Source organism: Rhinolophus ferrumequinum, chromosome 2 (assembly GCF_004115265.2).
Source record: "Rhinolophus ferrumequinum isolate MPI-CBG mRhiFer1 chromosome 2, mRhiFer1_v1.p, whole genome shotgun sequence".
NCBI classification, from domain to species: domain Eukaryota; kingdom Metazoa; phylum Chordata; class Mammalia; order Chiroptera; family Rhinolophidae; genus Rhinolophus; species Rhinolophus ferrumequinum.
In genome coordinates this window covers 60,412,412-60,430,566 of record NC_046285.1, presented here as the reverse complement: position 1 = coordinate 60,430,566, position 18,155 = coordinate 60,412,412, and the positions used below count along the sequence as shown (strand labels likewise).

Here is an 18,155-nt window from a genome sequence, read left to right as displayed (position 1 = left end):
AACAGGAATAACTACCTGATTTGCAGAGTGGTTCTAAGCTTTGAATGAAGAAAAGTGAATATGTTTGTAGATAACAGAGGTTCTAGGAAGCGTAGAGGATTCCTGGGATTGATCTTATAGGAAGACCCCATATGTGGAGCTTGGCTCTGGGAATGTTAGACATCTAGAGGTGGCAGGAATCCCCAAATAGCTGGGGCTCCTGCCATCCTGGGGCTTTTATCAATGACACAAGCCGACATCAAGCAGCATGAACAAGAACATATACATAAGGACTTACATCCCCTGCCTCTCCCTGCCCCCAACACACAGACACACACACACACACACACACACACACACACACACACACAGTTTGGTGCAAGGGCAAAAATCCAGCCTACAGTCTGAGCTGGATTTGACTTTGGGGTTGGGGTGGGCCATAGGGGATCCAAGTCGCTTGTGTCCGGCATACAGCATCATGGTGACCTAGGGACAGAGGCTGCACAATCAGTCTGGTTTCAGCCTCCCCTCCCCTCTCTCTTTTCTACCCTGCTGTTCGCTCCTTTCCCCTCCCCCTCACTCTGTCTCCAGCCCTGCAATTCATCATAGCTCTGTGTCCATGCCCTCTGTGACCGTGTCTCTCTGCAGCACTACTTTTGCATTTTGATGTTAAAACAATATTTTACCCATTATATGACAGCACTTGGAGCCTTTGCAAAGGCCTTTCACATCTGTTATTTCGTTTGATCCTTGCCAGGTCACTGTCAGGTAGGCAAGGAAGGTATTATTAGCAGGGATGATAGTCAAAGTATTTAACAACCAATGTACTACCTGTGAGCCTAGCCAATTGGAGTGGATACAGGCCATAGGGCTGGGAGAGGCCCTGGAGGCATCCTTCCTTAATTAGTGGGGGAAGGTCTGGTGTGGTGGGGGGCAGTCCCGGAGTAGGGACCAGGAAGGCAGGGTCAGAGTGGGGGCAGTCCTTCCCTGAAGGACTCAGGGAAGTGACTTTTTATCGAGCAGTCTCTAAGCATTTCTGTTTTTCAAGCACGGATACCTGTATCAGTGCTTACCGTTGACTGTGATTGTCAGTCCAATGATGCTGATGTGGGAAGTGAGTCTCAGGCAGATAGTAACTTGCCCAGGTGAAAAGAGGACCAGAAGTTGGGTCCTCTGACTCCTGGGGCAGAGGTTTTGCTACCATCTCAGAGTGCAGGCTATACGCAAGCGCGTTTGTTTGCGTCTCATCCTCCCCAGGACAGAACACTGATGACTGCTGCTCTTGAAATTTGACCCCTGCCCTCACACTTCTCTCCACACTTCTGTCACCAAGTCTTCTTATCTAGTCACTATCTCCTCTGTCTCACCTTCAAATGTGTCATCAGTCTGCCCCTGAATTCCCTCACTTGACTGTCTCACTGATGATGTCCACAGATCCCCATCTCATTTGCTATTATCTAGCTGATAATTTCTAGAAACTCCCAGAGGCCCTCATCCCTCTCCTTAGCTGCCCATTGGATATGTCTCCCAGGTGTCCTACCACATGCCCCAAAGTGACCTCACTACCTTCTCCTCCCAAACCTCTCTCACAGTGCTTGTAAATGGCAGCACCATTTCCCCGGCCCCCTAGGTCAGAGGAGTCACCCGGCAGACCACCTACAGGCCAGTGCCCCAAGGTGGCCGTCTTCCTGCTGTCACCTGATACTCTCAGAAACTCCAGTGAAGAACAGTTCTGAAGACAAGATTGAGGCTGGAGTGTGGTCTCCTCCAGCCCTTTCCTACCTTGAGATGACGACCCCATCTTCCTCTGCACTGGCCTGTTCATTCTTTGGTAAATAGAATTTTAATTTGTATTAAACTAATTCATATACAATATTTTAAAAGCTACATAGTCCTACTACTAAGTAGATAATGAAAAATAAATTGCTTGATTTCTCCCCACCTCTGATTCCTACTTCTCAGAGGCAATTGCTTTCATCTTTGGTGGGTTTTTTTTTTGCTATTTCTTCTGGTGCTTACCTCCATTTTTGTAAAGGAGGTAAATGCTTACATTGTAATTTTAGATTTTCCCATTTTAGACATTACCTATTGACTTCTAGCTGAGATGCTGTTAGTGTTGCACCTGAATCCCTTAGAACTTTCCTGCACTTTCATTTCTTCACTTCCAACTCCCAGGGTCTGCATCTCTTTACCTGAAGGCTTTGGGGTTCTGCCCTCACACAGCAGGCTAGCATGCCAGGAAGTGAGTATGCCATCTGCCCCCCTTTTCCCCTCCCTCAGCAGCCCTTAACTAATGACTCACAGAAGCTGATGTATAAATACCTCAGCTGCCTCCTCCTCAGGTGGAATAATTCTGAGGTGTGTGGCTTTTGCCTCATTGCCCGGAGTTTTCCCAGTGGGATTAAGCTCCAGTTACCTACAGAGGTGTCTGGTGTAATCCCACGTTCTTTATTGGTTGTTTCCCCTTTCCTGTACCACTTTCCTAGTTCTCTCTGAGTGTCCCCTGCACTTCCCAAATAAACTGAACTCGCCAGCAAATCCTAGTCTCAGGGTCTGCCTCTGGAGAAATCCAAACTAAGATAACTCCATAGGAAGATGAAAATTTATCTCTTATGATCCCTTTCCCTGAACACACACACGCACACACGCACAAACACACACACACACACACACACACACACACCCCACACACAAAACCACCCCACATTCTCTCAATGTTGTTCAAGCATGATTTTAGTTAAATCAACATTCAGCATTTACATTATTATGATTATGTCAATATTGTTGACAGCTAAGCGACATAACCTATAGTTATATTTCTTTTTTAAATAGCATTTTCCTCATAAGTTAATAGCTGCTTCTTTTTTTATACCGGTATAGTGAAATAAATCAGGTTACCTATTCATATGTTCTGTTATTTTCTTGGAAATTTCACTCCTGAAGCATGATGTTTTCCTGCTCCAACCTGGATTGGTTGCTTTCCTGGTTTGCCGCACAACTGTCATCCTGGGGCTTCTTTCATCATCTTTCTGGAAAGTTCTTTAGTTTTTCTCCTTTAGTCTTTAGAATCTCCCCTTTTCTTGGTGATGTAGGTGATGTTGGATCTGCCGGCAGTTTCTGAATGTGGGCCGGGATCGTGTCTCGTGAAGCCGAAGAATGGAAACACGGGCCAGGAGAGGCAAAAAGTTTTAAAAAGAGGATAGGTTATTAGAGGCAGGAGAAGTCGTTGCAGCTCCTGAGCAGGAGGGTGTCCCGAATGGGTGTGCCCCCTGACTGAGGCAAAAGCTCTTACTTTTATACCTTCCCTTGCCTGCTTGGGGAAGGAGAGCTGTTTGAAGAAGGGAACTTGTTTGAAGAAGGGAACTGGGACCTTTTAATGAAATTCGTCTACCAGGTTTGTTCTGCTTGCCCATCCTAAAGGAATTAGCAAAGTAACCCACTCTTTATCTATCAGATCTGCTCCATTTGTCAGGCCAAAATGAATTTTATGATTAACCTCAAGGCCTTGTTACATTATGTCCTGGAGCGAAGGAGTGATTTGAAAACCTGAAGTTTTAGGATATGGCTGTCTTTGTTTATTGCACCAGGGACCTCCCTGTCTACCTAGGGACATGCTAACTCTCCCATATCAATCCCCCCTCTGAAGACGAAACCCTAACTGCTGTTAGGGAGTAGGGGCAATGACCGCTCTGGCTACTTCAGGCTGAGGAGGGATGTAGAGAGAGACCAGCAGCTAGGGCTTGTCCAGAGGTCTATCTAAGGGTCCCCGGTAGATGTGCATATCGAGATGAGGAGTAATTCCTTTAGGATGGGCAAGCAGAACAAACCTGGTAGACGAATTTCATTAGAAGGTACCAGTTCCCTTCTTCAAACAAGTTCCCTTCTCCAAACAGCTCCCCTTCCCCAAGCAGGCAAAGGAAGGTATAAAAGTAAAAGCTTTTGCCTCAGTCATGGGGCACCCCCTTCAGGACACCCTCCGGCTCAGGAGCTGGAACCTCTTCTCCTGCCTCTAATAAACTATCCTCTTTTTAAAACTTTTTGCCTCTCCTGGCCCATGTTTCCATTCTTCGGCTTCACGAGACACGATCCCGCCCACACTCAGAAACTGCTGGCAGATCCATCACCTACATCATTGGGGTCCCTGGTCTTTTTTCTTGATTTATTTCTCATTATGTCCTTTAGTAGCTTTATGAGAATGGGTACATCAGAGACAAATTTTTTGAAACTTGGCATGTATGCAAATAACTTTGTTTATGTTTTATTGACAGTTTGGCTAGAGAATTCTAGATATAAAATAATTTTCTTTCAGAATTTGAAAGAAATTGCTCTTATCTTCTAGCTTCTATCCAGCATTGTTTTTATTTGGTTTTGTTTTACTTTATATAGTAGTTTATTTGAATGATATGTTTAATATTTATACATGGCTCATTTTACTAGCTATTTTATAGTATGTTTATACATTTTTATATTTGACATGTTTATTAATTCCACAGTTTTTTATTTTATGAATTCTTTTTGTTACATTATTGAGGTATATTTTTGGATTTACAAAATTCACCCCTTTCAAGTGTATAATTTAGTGATTATTTACTAAGTTTACCAAGTTGTACAACCATCAACACAAAACAGTTTAAGAACATTTTCATTAGCCCAGTAAGATCCCTAATGCCCATTCAGCATTGCTTTTGAGACGTCTGATGCACATTTTGAATCCCAATCCTTTGTATTTGGCCCAGTTTTTCTCTCTAGAAACAGATCTCTCTAGGATCTGCTCTTTATTTCTGATGTCTGAAATATTACAGTAATGTGCCTTAATATGATTCTTTTTACAAATAGCCTGAAAAAAATTTAAATTATTTCTTTGGCAATTATTCCTCAAACATTTCTCAGTCTCCTTTTTCTGCAACTACTGTTGTTCTAGTATTGAATCTTCTGGAATAATCCTTTAATATTCTTGTCTTTTTTTCTATTATTCTTTTTTAAAAAAGAAAAACTTCAATGTTTTACTTTTGGGAGATTTCCTCAATTTATTTTTCTTCCAAACCTATACGCTTTAAAAATTTTTGCTATCTTTATTTCCAAGAACCCTTTCTCACCTCTAAAGTTTCTTTTTTTCTATAGTTCTCTGATCTTATTTCATGGGTGCAATGGTTTCCTTTCTCTCTGAGGATATTACTTATGCTGTTAAAAAAATTTTTTTTTTCCATGAATTGTCTGTTTCTTCCGAGTGAATTGAAATCCCTGTGTGTGTGTACAGGCATGGCGGGACCATGCTTTAGGATTATCTGGTAGGAAGCTGATCTTTTACTGGGGACTCCCCCAAATTCCAGTATCAGTAGGTCTTTCTTGGGTCAGTTGGTTTAATCATCGGATACCTTCCTAACTTCTTCCCTCCAGACTTCAGCTTTCTGGGAGCCTAGCAGGGGAAGAGGTTGGTGATCACATTGTTTAGGGTGCAGACTTGCCTTTAATTTCCTTTTGCACATGGTGCCTTACTCTTTCCATTTGCTTTGCCTGGTGTCTTTCTCAAGTTCAGAGTCTCTCTCCTTTGCCCTCTCCAGAGAGTAAACCAGTATTTTTCTGAGTGGGGTAGAGAAAGCCATCTGGCTACAAGGGCTGGGAGAGAGGAATCATACTTTCAACTCATCCTTGTGTTTTTAGTCCAACTCCATTCCATCAGCTTCAAAGTTGCCTGGTACTGCTAATTTCTAAACTTTTCTTTTTCTTTGGTTTCTGCTTTTTTTTTTTTTTTTTTTTTTTATCAAATTGGCTTCCTTCTTCAAAGCTTCTCCACCCCATGCCTGCCCTGCAGGCAGAATTCTTGTCTTCACTAAGTTAATACTCATCTGACTACTACTCATCTTCCAAATTTTTCTTGACATCTTCCATCAGCTATTGTCTTTTCTCTTGTTCCTAGAGTTCTTGTGGGCTTACACTTTATTACTTTACTGTCATTTTAGGAACAGAGTCAAATGCATCTGTTTAATGTGCCAAGTCTAACCAGAAATTCCCTTCCTGTTCCACTGCCACACTCTTGAGCCTGACTCACATTTCTAGGGTGGACTGATTACTATTCCCCAAACATGCTCTTTCTGGCCTCCTTACCTTTGCTAATAAAGTTTACAGAATGCTCTCCTCACCTTCTTTGCATCCATCAAGGCTAACCTTAAATGTCATATCCATGAAAACTTCTCCAATTGTCATTGCTAGGAAACAATCTTGGCCACCTCTAATGCCCACTGCCTGTTTCACCTCTCCTAAGATACCTCCTATCAAATGGTATATACATCCATCACCTCCTTTATGTAAGTTCCTTGAGGGAAGGAACAATATCTTAACATCTTAAATCTCTTTCAGTCAGCTCCATAGTTATTTGTTGGATAATAAAAATTGTAATAATCAAATATCTGCCCTACTATGTGCATTTTTAAAATGTACACTTTGACCACATTGTCTTCTAACACTCATGGTAATTCTGCAAGGTAGAGTATTAGCTTCAAGTTTTAGATAAGGAACATGATGCTCTAAGATGTTAAACAACTTGCCCAAGGTCCAGCAAGAGGCAGGAACAGAATTCAAATTGTGTTCTTCCTGTCTCTAAAGTCTTAAGCCCAGCTGCTGTGTTTCATTTATTTTTTAAAAATTTGTTAGTAACTTTTGTTTTATTAACTTGGGTACTTAACATTTTTCTTCCAACTCTGTGCTACCCCCAGCACTCTGAAAGTGTAGGTGCATTGTGGTTATACTGCTCATTCCAAACCCTTGTTCCTCAAGCTGGAATCTTCAACGTTTTCCTTATGGATCCATATCAGTCATTTACTGGGCATTTACTCTCGGCCAAACAATTGGTAATAAATGTGGTTAAGGGTATAGGCTCTGAAGACAGGTTCAGATATGGACTCTTCCACCTACTAGTTATGAGTGTGAGCAAGTTATAACTTTTCTATGCTTCAATTTCTTCCTCTGTAAAATGCACTTAATAATAGTAGATACCACATAAGGTTATGGTAAGAATTAAATGAATTAAATACATGTAAACTTCTTTGACCAGTGTGTAGTAATTATTACCTATTGTTTTCACATACTTTATCTTGTTTAACTTAACTTCATACCAACCCTGTCATGTGGAAATTATCCTAACTTTGTAATGAGGAGGCTGCTTTTAGATATAAATTGAGGTCTGTCTGTCTCTGAAATCATGTTCTTAACCACTATGTTACATACCAGAGAGACAGATGGTATTTGTGGACATTTTTCAGGGTTTTAAAATTTGTTAGATTTATGAACAAGAAGTCAGGACACCTTTGGTCTCCAGTGCAAGTCTAGAGAGAATGTGAGAGCGTCATTACTGTGCAGGGATAAGAGCCACCCAAGGTGAGTCAGGAAACCTGGACTCCAGCCCTCACTGCTGAGTGACAACCCCACCCATACCCTCCTTTGGTCACATTTCCCTTGTCTGTAGAATGAGGGGTTGCACTGACCATCTCCAAGAGCCCTTCGTTGGCCTTACAAAGGCTCCCAGCAAAGCCAGGGTGTTATCTGCTGAATGCCAGCACCATCTGGTGGTCGTGGGCCATAACCCAAGCCCGTTGATTCCCACTGCCACCTGGTGGCCACTAATGCCACATTAAATTTGCATGGCATTTTGAATTTAAAAAAAACAAGAGCAAAACATTGATACGTTAGCACACATTATCTTTATAGAAATCTGATAAGATAGGTAGGGCAGGTGTTGGTATTGACTTTTGCAGACAGGAAACTGGTGCCCAAATTGGTTAGGTGAATGTCACGGAGTCACACGACAAGGTGGCAGGCTGTCAGAGCCTGGTTTAAAAGTTTCAGGGATATTAAGCTACCCCTGAAACAGATTTGGCAGATATTTATTGAGAACCTATTACATGCAAGATGCTTCACATAAGTCACTTCATTTAGTCTGAACATACAAATGAGACTCAGTGAGGTTAAATAATTCATTCAGCATAGGGTGTGGCAGAGGTAGGATTTAAACTCAGATTCTACAACTCTACCGAGGCATATTTTTCCTCCTCCTCAGTGCCTGGGGCTGGCACATGGAACAACCAAGGCTTCTTCTACTTCCTCTTCAGGACCAAATACCTAATATTTAGCTCTGCTGATAGTCACCCAGAATAAAGACTACATTTCCCAGCCTCCCTTGCAGCTAGATATGGACAGGACTGGTGTAGGCAATTTTAGGAAAGAGTCTTTGAAGGGAGTGAGCAAGAACCATCTTTGCAGGCAGCTTCTAAAATGGTTCCCAGTGATCCCACTTCCCGGAAGTCACACTATTGGTCACATCTCCCTTTGAGTGTGGGCTGGACTTAGTGCTTCTAACAAATTGAATGTAGCAAAAAATGATGGGAAATCACTTCCAAGATCAGCTTACAGAAGCCTGTGACTTTCATCTTGTTCACATTCTTGATGGCTCTTCTTCCTCGCCTGCTTGGATGAAGGCGAGCTGCTATTGTGAGCTGCCTCATGGAGAAGCTCATGTGACAAGGAGCTGAGGGCTCTTCTGGCCAACAACCAGTGGGGAACTGAAGCCCTCATACAATGCCTGCAGGAAAGCGAATCCTGCCAATAACCATGTGACTGATATTGGAAGCAGGTCCTTCCCAATTTGATCCTTGAGATGTATTTGTGAGACACCCTCAGTCAAAGGACCCACCCTTGGACTCCCGACCCACAGAAAATTAAGATAATAAAGACAGTTTCTGTTTTAAGCCTCTAATTTTTATAGTAGTTACACAAAAATAGATACCTAATATGTCTTCTTCCTTCCTCTTTTCTTCCTTGCCAATTGGAAGGTGGATGACATGGCTGGAGCAGAGTCTTGGACTGTGAGATAGATTTGGGAATTGAGGCCCTACATGGAGGATAAAGAAGATAGAGAGTTTGGGTCCTGACAAGTGGAATATCACTATTATTTTGAATTTTCTCTCATTCTCAGCTGAGTCCAACTCTTCCTTTTTTGTGTGTGTTTAAGAGGTAGTTTGTATCCTTTTATTGTAAGCAATGCGATCCCCAGGCAAATTGGTGCAATAGTTCAAATTTGCCTTTGATGCCCCTGTTGTTTCTGGATCCTTTTTTACTCTTTCCTTGCTCTTTCTTTTGTCTAATGCCCAGTCTTTGTCAGTGCCTGCCTAGGGTACCTTTCGAGCCCAGGTGGACTAGGGTATGGACCTCCCTCTATACCCTCTTTTGGCTGTTGAGTTCCAGCAGGGCTCCCATGCTGCCAGTCCTCAGTTCAAAAGGCTGGTAAATGGTGTGCTTATTTGCTTGCAGGGGTAAAAGAGGGGTGTAGGGGTGGAGCTGGAAGATAAAATACTCTAAGCGGATTTCAAATGACATCATTTCTGGAACTGTGAAATTACTGGGAGGAGAAATGCTTTTAAATAGTGAGATCTTCCAGGTTTTTATCAACTAAGTGTGCATGGGCTGCTATGTACTTTAAGGCTGAGGTGAAGAGGTATGTGGAAAGGCACTAGAATAAATGGGTGAATAAAAAGTGAAAGGCAGCCCATTGTCAAGAATACAAAATGATACGGAATAGAGATCTTATTTCTTTTATGACTTTGGGAAGCAACTTATAATTCCCTACCTGTACCCTCCCCACACCTGGCTTTTTTGTTGTTGTTGTTGTTGCTATTCTAGTAATATTTGGATATAAAGTCTGATTCTCTCCAAAGGGTGGAAGAATTTGGCTTTTTGAGCTATCATAATTTATTTCTATTATGGATCTTAATAAATATTGCAGTTTTAAAATGTTGTTCTTGACTAGGGATCAAAGACTAATTGTCATAACAATGTTCCTGACACCAAGCATGGTGCTGGCACATAGTAGGCACTCAATGCTTATGTATCCTGTAAATGGGCTTCTTTGTTCATTGGGAAGTGTCTCAGGTGAGTGTATGTGATAGCCCCTCCACACACAAATATAGACTGTCATTGCAGAATTCATTCATGTATTTCATAAAAAATTATGGAGCTCCTACTGTATGTTAAGCACTGTTCTGGATGATGGGGATAAACCATAAAGGAAGCAGACAAAAATCGGAGCCCTCAAGGTGCTTATGTACTATTGGAGAAGACAGAAACTTAACCGATAAATAAGTAAAATTCATAGTATGTTGGACAATGATAAGTGCTATAGAGAAAAATAAAGCCTAAAAGGGATTGCTGGGGAAGGGAGGAGTGGTCAGGGATGACCTCACAGGATGTGAGCCCCAGATATTCTGAGTGCTCCCCTATGCTTCCTGGCCTCCATTGCAGTAAAGCAGGGCCAGGTGGCTCGTGCTGGCCAATGGACTGTGAGCAGACAGGGTACATGTCACTTTCAGGCGAAAGCAGTTTAGAGCTAGTGGGCCTTTCCCACCCCCGCTGCCTCAGAGAACTTGGTGGCTATGTGTTCAGTGTCACCAAATGGAAAGAACCTGGGTCCGTGAGGCCTGAATGGAAGAGAGTACTCTTTCCCCATCTGCCTTGTGTCTATTACCCTGACTAATGCAGTAGCATTTGAGCAAAGCCCCAAAGAAAGTGAAAGAGTGAGCCGTGTGGTTATGGGGGTAAGAGCATCCCAGGCAGAGGGAAGCTGAGGATGACATCTGGCCTAGCTTGAGTAACTTACAGATAACCAATTTCACTTCTCTCCAGCCAACTTGGATATTTTGACTCCATTAAGAATTCTATACACCAGGTTCTATTTTAAAAGAGAAGAGGCCAATTTATTCTGTGACTGTAAGCAAAAAAAGAAATAACACAACTAACCATCTCCTAGCCTCTGCCCCTTGTTCCCAGGCACCAGATACTTTTTCCTTTAGGATAGATGGGTCTTATTCTGGAGGCAATGCTACCAACAATGTCTGGACCACGCTCCCCATCTTTCTTGTCTTGGGAGAGCTGGAGGAGTAAGACTGGTATAAGGACATCATCCAACTGCAGCAGCCCTTGGGTGATGCTCCCCTTCCAGCTCCTGGCCCTCCCTGATTCCCATGCCCCAAAGCACCTGCATTGCATGTGAGGCTTTTTTCTCATGGGTTTAATTTCTCCTAAGCCCACTTCACAGAAGTTCCATTTTAATTGCTATCTGCTTAACTATTTTGTCTTACTTAAAAAGACAAGTTTAATCAATCCAAACATACTTCTGTGTAGGTCTTACTGACCTGTACAAAGTTAACTTTGACGAATGGTTTGTTTTAAGCCAAAACATACTCCCTGAACCCTAAACATAGTATAGCTTTTGGTGCTCTTTCCAAAGGCAAGAAAAATCATAATAATGTTCTGTAGAGAAAAATTTCAATGCTATATAAGCGGACACCACTCTTATTTTTTTTTTTAAATCTCAATGCCTATGTTTAGATAATTACAAATGAAACTTTAAGAAATCTCCTATATCAATGTCTCTCAAACTTAAATAATGTTTAGGTTCCTTGGAGGGAAAAAAGATTCTCACAGATCTTTAGAATTGGATTAAATTATTTTTTATAATGTTGCATACATATATATGTATATGTGTATATATATGTGTGTATATATATGTGTGTATATATATATGTATATATATACACACATATATATGAAACAAAGGAAAAGACTCCTTATATTTTTAGATTTTATGCATTTAATAAACCAAAGCAAATTTATAAATTAAGTACAAACAAAACTACCAAATGAGGAAATTAAAATTTACAATGTTGATTTAATGTAAGGAATGACACTTTGCTGGAACCAAATCACCTCTCACAACATAAATGTTTTACTGACTTTAATGGCACCGACCTATTTAACCACATACCTTGTGATGACTCAATTCTCCCACTAAACGTTGTTTGTACGGTACACCACAATATAATTTGGATATAACTTGTGTGACCACATCATTTATTTTTTAAATCCCTCTCTGTTTTTTCTTTCTTCTCGTAAATCTGCAACAATTCAGTTAGTACTATTTGCCAATCACAAATGCAAACATAGTCAGTAAAATTTCATTTCTAGAACAACTATAAAAGGCTGATAAATTTATAAAGATATTCCACCCCACTAGTAATCCAATATAAATTAAAATGAGAGGCAATTTTCTCTATCAAACTGGCAAAGCTTTTTTAAAAGATAAAATAAAGGCTGGTAGGTATGTGTGATGGGTACCCTTAAACACTTCTGGTGGGAACAAGAACTGGCCTGACCTTTCTGGAAAGCAATTTAGCAGTAGGTATTAAGAACTTTCAAAGTCTTTGAATCAGTAATTTTACTTACAGGTTTCTATCCTAAGGAAATAATTGTAAAATGTGAGCAAAAATTTCTGTATAGGATATTCATGGCAATGTTCTTGCTAACAATGAAAAAATAGGATATCCCTGAAATGTCAAAAAACAATAAAATAAACTATATTATCAACAATTATGTAGTCATTACAAATAATATTTGTGAACAATTTTAATAACAGTGTTATAGTTATAGTGTTAAAGATATAACATTGAGCAATAAGAAAAAATAGGATACAGGAATACATATTCTATATAGTTTTATTATGACAAAAATGTAAATATGCAAAGTAAAAGACCCAAAGCGAAAACCACGAGTGCTTTTTTTTCTGGATTGTGGGTCATTTCTGCTTTACTTTTTATATTTCCTGATTTTTCCAAGTTTTCTATACTAAGCATATAATATTTTTATTTTTAATTAAAATAAAATAAACAACTCTGTAAAGGATACCATGTCAGCTTGGACCATCCTAAAACACTCCTTATTGTGAGTTGGAATCACTTCCCTCCAACATCCATCCACAGGTCCCAGGTTTACTTTCTACAATTACCATGGCTATAGTATGCCACTCCTCTGCTTAAGAACCTCCAAAGGCTCTTACGAGGCAAGAATGCCCCAGCTTGGTATTCAATGTCCTCCTGAATCTGGTCCCCGCCTTTCCAGCCACTTATCCCAATGTACCTCTAACTCACTCTACATCAGTGCTTTCCAACTATGCGTTGCTATGCATTAGTGAGTCATGAAATCAATTTAGTACCAGCATTAAAAAAAAAATAGAATAGAAAATACCAAGTTGCATTGCACATACTAAAGGCAATTATTGTCTCAGGTTGTACACACACACACATACACACACATGCAGTGTGCATACATACTAAGACATACCTGAAATGTATATCTTACTGTGAGTGATGATTAAAGAAGTTTGAAAGCCACTGTCCATACCACAGCTACATCAGGCCAGCAGGTAGCCCTCAATCTTGCTTTGTACAGTAGCCCCCCTTATCTACAGTTTCAGTTACCCATAGGTCAACTGCGGTCCAAAAATATTAAATGAAAGAAAATTCCAGAAATAAACAATTCATAAGTTTTAAATTGTGCTCTATTCTGAGTAGCATGATGAAATCTCACACTTTCGCACTTTGTCATGATGAAGATGTGAATTATACTTTTGTCCAGAGTATCCACGCTGTATACACTACCACCCATTAGTCACTTAGTAGCCCTCTCAGTTTTCAGATCCACATCAACTGTTGCAGTATTGTACTGCTTGTATTCGTAACCCTATTTTATTAATGGCCCTGAGGTGCAAGAGTAGTTATATTGGCAATTTGGTGTGCCCTGTGTATGGCTTCCGAAGAGAAGTCATAAAGCATTTCCTTTAAGTGAAAATATGAGTACAGTACAATAAAACGTTTTGAGAGAACATGTTCACATAACTTTTATTACAGTATATTGTTGTAATTGTTTTATTTTATTATTAGTTTTTACTGTTAGTCTCTTACTGTGACTAATAAGTATTTACGTAGAGGAAAAATCATAGTACATATATATAGGGTTCAGTACTATCTGTGGTGTCAGGCATCTAGTGGGGGTCTTGGAATGTATTCCCCTCAGAGAAGGGAGGACTACTGTACTGCCTTTGAGCCCACTGTTCCTTCAGCTAGACATTCTCCCTGCTCTCTGTCTACTGAAATCCTTCAAGGCCCTAATAAGACACCACCTCCTCCCTGAAGTGTTCTACATTTCCCCTCCTCTGTGATCCTAAAATGATGGTGTCATACCTTTCTTATACCACTCAAAACAGCCTGCCTTATATGACTACGTCTGTACACTGAGTCCTTAGACAATGTATACCGTGTGGGCAGGGCTTGTGTTACCCACCTTTGGGTCCTTCAAAGGCCCAGAAGTGTAGTGAACCTGGTTAATGCTCAGTAAATGTCGGCCCAACTGAATATTTTCTATATCTCCTTCAGGAGCATGTTGTGGTGTTTTTCATCCTATATTCTTTTTTTTTAAAAAAAGATTTTATTGGGGAAGTGGGACAGGACTTTATTGGGGAGCAGTGTGTACTTCCAGGACTTTTTTCCAAGTCAAGTTGTTGTCCTTTCAGTCTTAGTTGTGGAGGGCGCAGCTCAGCTCCAGGTCCAGTTGCCATTTCTAGTTGCAGGGGGCACTGCCCACCATCCCTTGCGGGAGTCTAACCGGCAGCCTTGTGGTTGAGCGCCCACTGGCCCATGCGGGAATGGAACTGGCAGACTTCGGCGTTAGGAGCATGGAGCTCCAACCGCCTGAGCCACCGGGCCGGCCCCTCATCCTATATTCTTGACCATAAGCTCCAGCAGGCATAAGATCTTTGCCCTGGGACCAATGATATCTACAGTGGTACTTCTAAAAACCAGTTTGTCCTGAAAGCTTTCATCTTTCTTCAGGAGGAATAAGAGAAATAAATATATGTTTTTATTCATTTAAAAGATATCTCCTTTATTGAGAGTGTGTTTCTCCTATATTTTTGATGTTAGGATATATTTTTGTGGAGAAATGATGATAAATTAGAAAATAATAGCTGGTTTTTAGTCTCTGTGTGTGTTTACTGTCTGTATTTGGAAAAATAAAAATCTGGCAATTCTACGCTCGTCTTTAAAAAGATTAAAAGAAAAAAAAGTATTTGTTGCAAACTCTGGAAGACTGGGAATCAATTGCTCTTTCTGGGATTGCTGAAGGTAGTAGGTTCACTTTCTTAAAGGCTAGATTAATTCATTAACGTAGGGCTGGAGGAGGGTTTCTCTACTCATCTCAAGGACTGATAATAATTGGTCTGAGTTCGTTCTCAGATGTTCCCACTCTCCTGTTCCCGAAGATGTTAATCACACATTAAGTCCCTGTGAGACAGTGTATCTCTGGCCCTTTAAATGAGGGCGTGGTGTAGAGGGGCGGACCGCCCAGGGCAGACAAGAGTGAAAGCTGGAAGCGGAAGCGTGGCCACTAGTGGTAGATAATGCGCGTGCGTGAGGCTGAAGGGGGGGCGGGGTCACGTGGGCTGGGCGTCCTGGGCTGGAATCGCTACAATCGCAGGTAAAGAGTCTCTCTAGAATGGGCCAGTGGGATGGGGACAGTAGTGAGGGGCTTTACTCCCAGCGGGAAGAGAACGCGCGCTAGATCCCTGAGCCTCGGCCCTTTTCCCCGCGCGGCAGCAACGCGGCCTCGGGGTGGCTGATCGAGCTGCCTGTGACTGGCTAACTGGATCAGGGCCCACCGGCCGTGCGGGGTTGCCTCTGGGGCGGAGAGGTGTGCCCACCTTTTGGGCTGGGACTGGCTCGGGCAGTTTCCACTTGTTGATTATAAATGAGAGGGAGGCTGGGACCGGTGCACCCTCTTCTCCTGATTGTGAGACTAGGGGGCAGGTGATCACCCCCATTCCCAGGACGGAACAGGTGTGCAGCCCACCTTTTGGGCCTGGGGCACCGGTGAGGTAGGCACCGCCATCCCTCGAGGACTGGGATGAGTTTGCTCCCCACGTGTGAGGCCGAAACTTACCTAGCTAGGGTGCCCACCTCTTAGGATTGGTGTGCACTCAGTGACGCTAGTTCCAGTTTCTCTGCCTGCAAGGTGTGCCCCAGAGTGAGGGCAGCAGGGGGATAGGTGGGTCTCTAAAGTTCGAGGCCACTCCTGGGTCCTCGTTAGTTCTAAGTGTGGTGCCTGGGGAAGGAGGGAAACAGCAGTCTAAAGTGTTCAGCTGCGTTTCAAAGGAGGTTAGGACAGGATGAAGTAGGATCAGCGAGAGGCTCCGTGGTCATGGGTTATCAGGAACACCTGGGAAGCCTCCAAGTAGACAGGCCTCCTCCCCACCTTCCTAATATTAGACTGATACTAGAATGGACAGAAAGGCTTGTGTCCTCTGCATGGCCCACCCTCCAACACACTTTCCTCAGCGCCTCACGCCCCCGCCCCGCAAGACCCCAAGCAAAACAAACATGGATGTTAAATTGTGGCACCAATTCTACTCCAAATGTCTGTGACTGGGAGATAATTACATGTCAGGTGTGTGTGTTTGAAGTATATCTAATACAAATGGGGATGGAGTATCTACATATGTTTGTGTAAGATATGGGTTTGCTCATGGTTAAATTTAAGCAAAGAATAGATACTGAATCCTCTGGCAATAGATGGTGTGTTCCATAGAATGTAGAATAAAGACAAATGGGGGGAAAATTCTGGTTGAACTATTGGGCTTCATATGTTAAAGAGACATAGTTATATGTGAGAAAATTCATTCCAGAGCTCTAAGAGAATAATATGTTGAGTATCCTGTATATATTTCCTTTGTAGTTGGATCAGCATCAACAGATGGATGTTTTCTGTCTTCCAGAATATTGGGACAGCTTGATGATTTTTAATTGTATCTCACTCTTTTCATAAGCATTTCAACCACTGTGACACCACATCTCAGCTATGTATGTGAATGAAAAGGAAGGCCTTTTGAACTTAATGATGTCTGTTTAACTTTTGATCTTTTTTATAGTTTTCACATGGGTTAGATAGCATCTTTTCTTGACCTACAGCTTCTGGTGTCATCTGTGTATATTTGTAAGATCAAACTGTTCTATTCTTAACTGAATCTTGAATTGTTGTTTGAATTATCTTCATTCTGTATACCAGCCCCCGGTTACATCTTCTAAGCTTCCAAGCATCCAGAGTAAAGAGAAAATTCCTACCTTCATTGTTGATGGGTACAAAACCTAGGGAAGGACACTGATTGGCCACATTGGACCAAGAATATTGTGTGCTTATTCTTCAGGCTAGGTAGATAGATATTTGTTTGGCAGCACCACCAAAATTACATGGTTGGAGTGGGGGAGGAGCAGTTTTCCAGAAGAAAGGTGGTGAAGGTGCAGGGATGTTTTAACAGTGATCAAATTTGTTTTTTCCTCTGCAGTTCAGCAAGAAGCTTCCTCTTGCTCTTTGAAAAAAAAAATCTTTTGTGACCCATGACACCTAAGACAAATTGAGGTGACAATTCAATTAATTGGTAGTTAATTAGGATGGGTGGGAAGGCCACCATCTACTCAGCTTACAACTGAATGGAATCCTATTTTCTGTGTATTTAACTTAGAAAAATTCACCCATGCCAGCTCAGTGGAGAAGAAGAGGGAATATATTTCAGCTACACATGGCCCATGTGCTTCTTAGAGGAGTTCTCTGAGATTGGGGTGGATCTTGGACGGAGATTCTTATAATAGTGGGGACTTCTTACAAGCTGTAAAGAAGTGATGATTTTTCTTTTTCATTCATTTTCCTTATTGCCTCATACACATTGATATAAAGCTGATGAATAGTATTAAAGTTTATACATAATACAGATATTTGTAGACTTCCTTCTTGTTATTTTGTATTTCTTGTAGGGGATTTAGATTTTTGTTTTCTAGAATGGGGCTATCAGAGAGTTGTGTCTGGCAATTCATAGTAGTAACAGCACCATGCTTAGGTGGGTTTCAGGCACTCTTCTTTTTTTTTGAAAATGTCATTTATTTATTTTAATTAAATTGTATTGGGGACACTGGTTAACATAAGTTTCAAATGTACAATTCTATAATACATCATCTGTATATTGTGTGATCATCACCCATAGTTCTAGTCGCCCTTGGTCACCATATAGTATTTGGCCACTTTTACGCTTTTCATCCTCCCCTCCACCCCTTTCTCCTCTGGTAATCACCCTTCTGTTGTCTGGGTCTCTGATTTTGTTTGTTTGTTGCTTTCTGTTTTATATCCCATATGGTTCTCAAATTTTTCTGTCTGACTTATTTTGCTCAGCTCCAAAAGATGCATTAGAACTGATAGTCGGGCTAGGTGTTATTTTCGGGGAAACACGGTAGCCATTCTAACATTGGTTGTGT

General features: G+C 41.4%; 1 protein-coding gene across 4 annotated transcripts in view; it reads left to right on the top strand.

Annotated features, from left to right (window-relative positions):
- The first annotated feature begins 1,619 nt into the window (after positions 1-1,619).
- Positions 1,620-18,155, top strand: part of VPS8 (VPS8 subunit of CORVET complex) — a 253,883-nt gene continuing 237,347 nt past the window's right edge. Inside the window, exon 1 of one of the 4 annotated variants that reach the window (XM_033091442.1) lies at positions 1,620-1,810. The gene's annotated coding sequence lies outside the window, so the exon portion shown is untranslated. Of the gene's footprint in view, positions 1,811-15,251; positions 15,334-18,155 lie in introns of those variants that run through there. The other 3 variants (XM_033091449.1, XM_033091415.1, XM_033091423.1) reach the window with 3 other exon arrangements.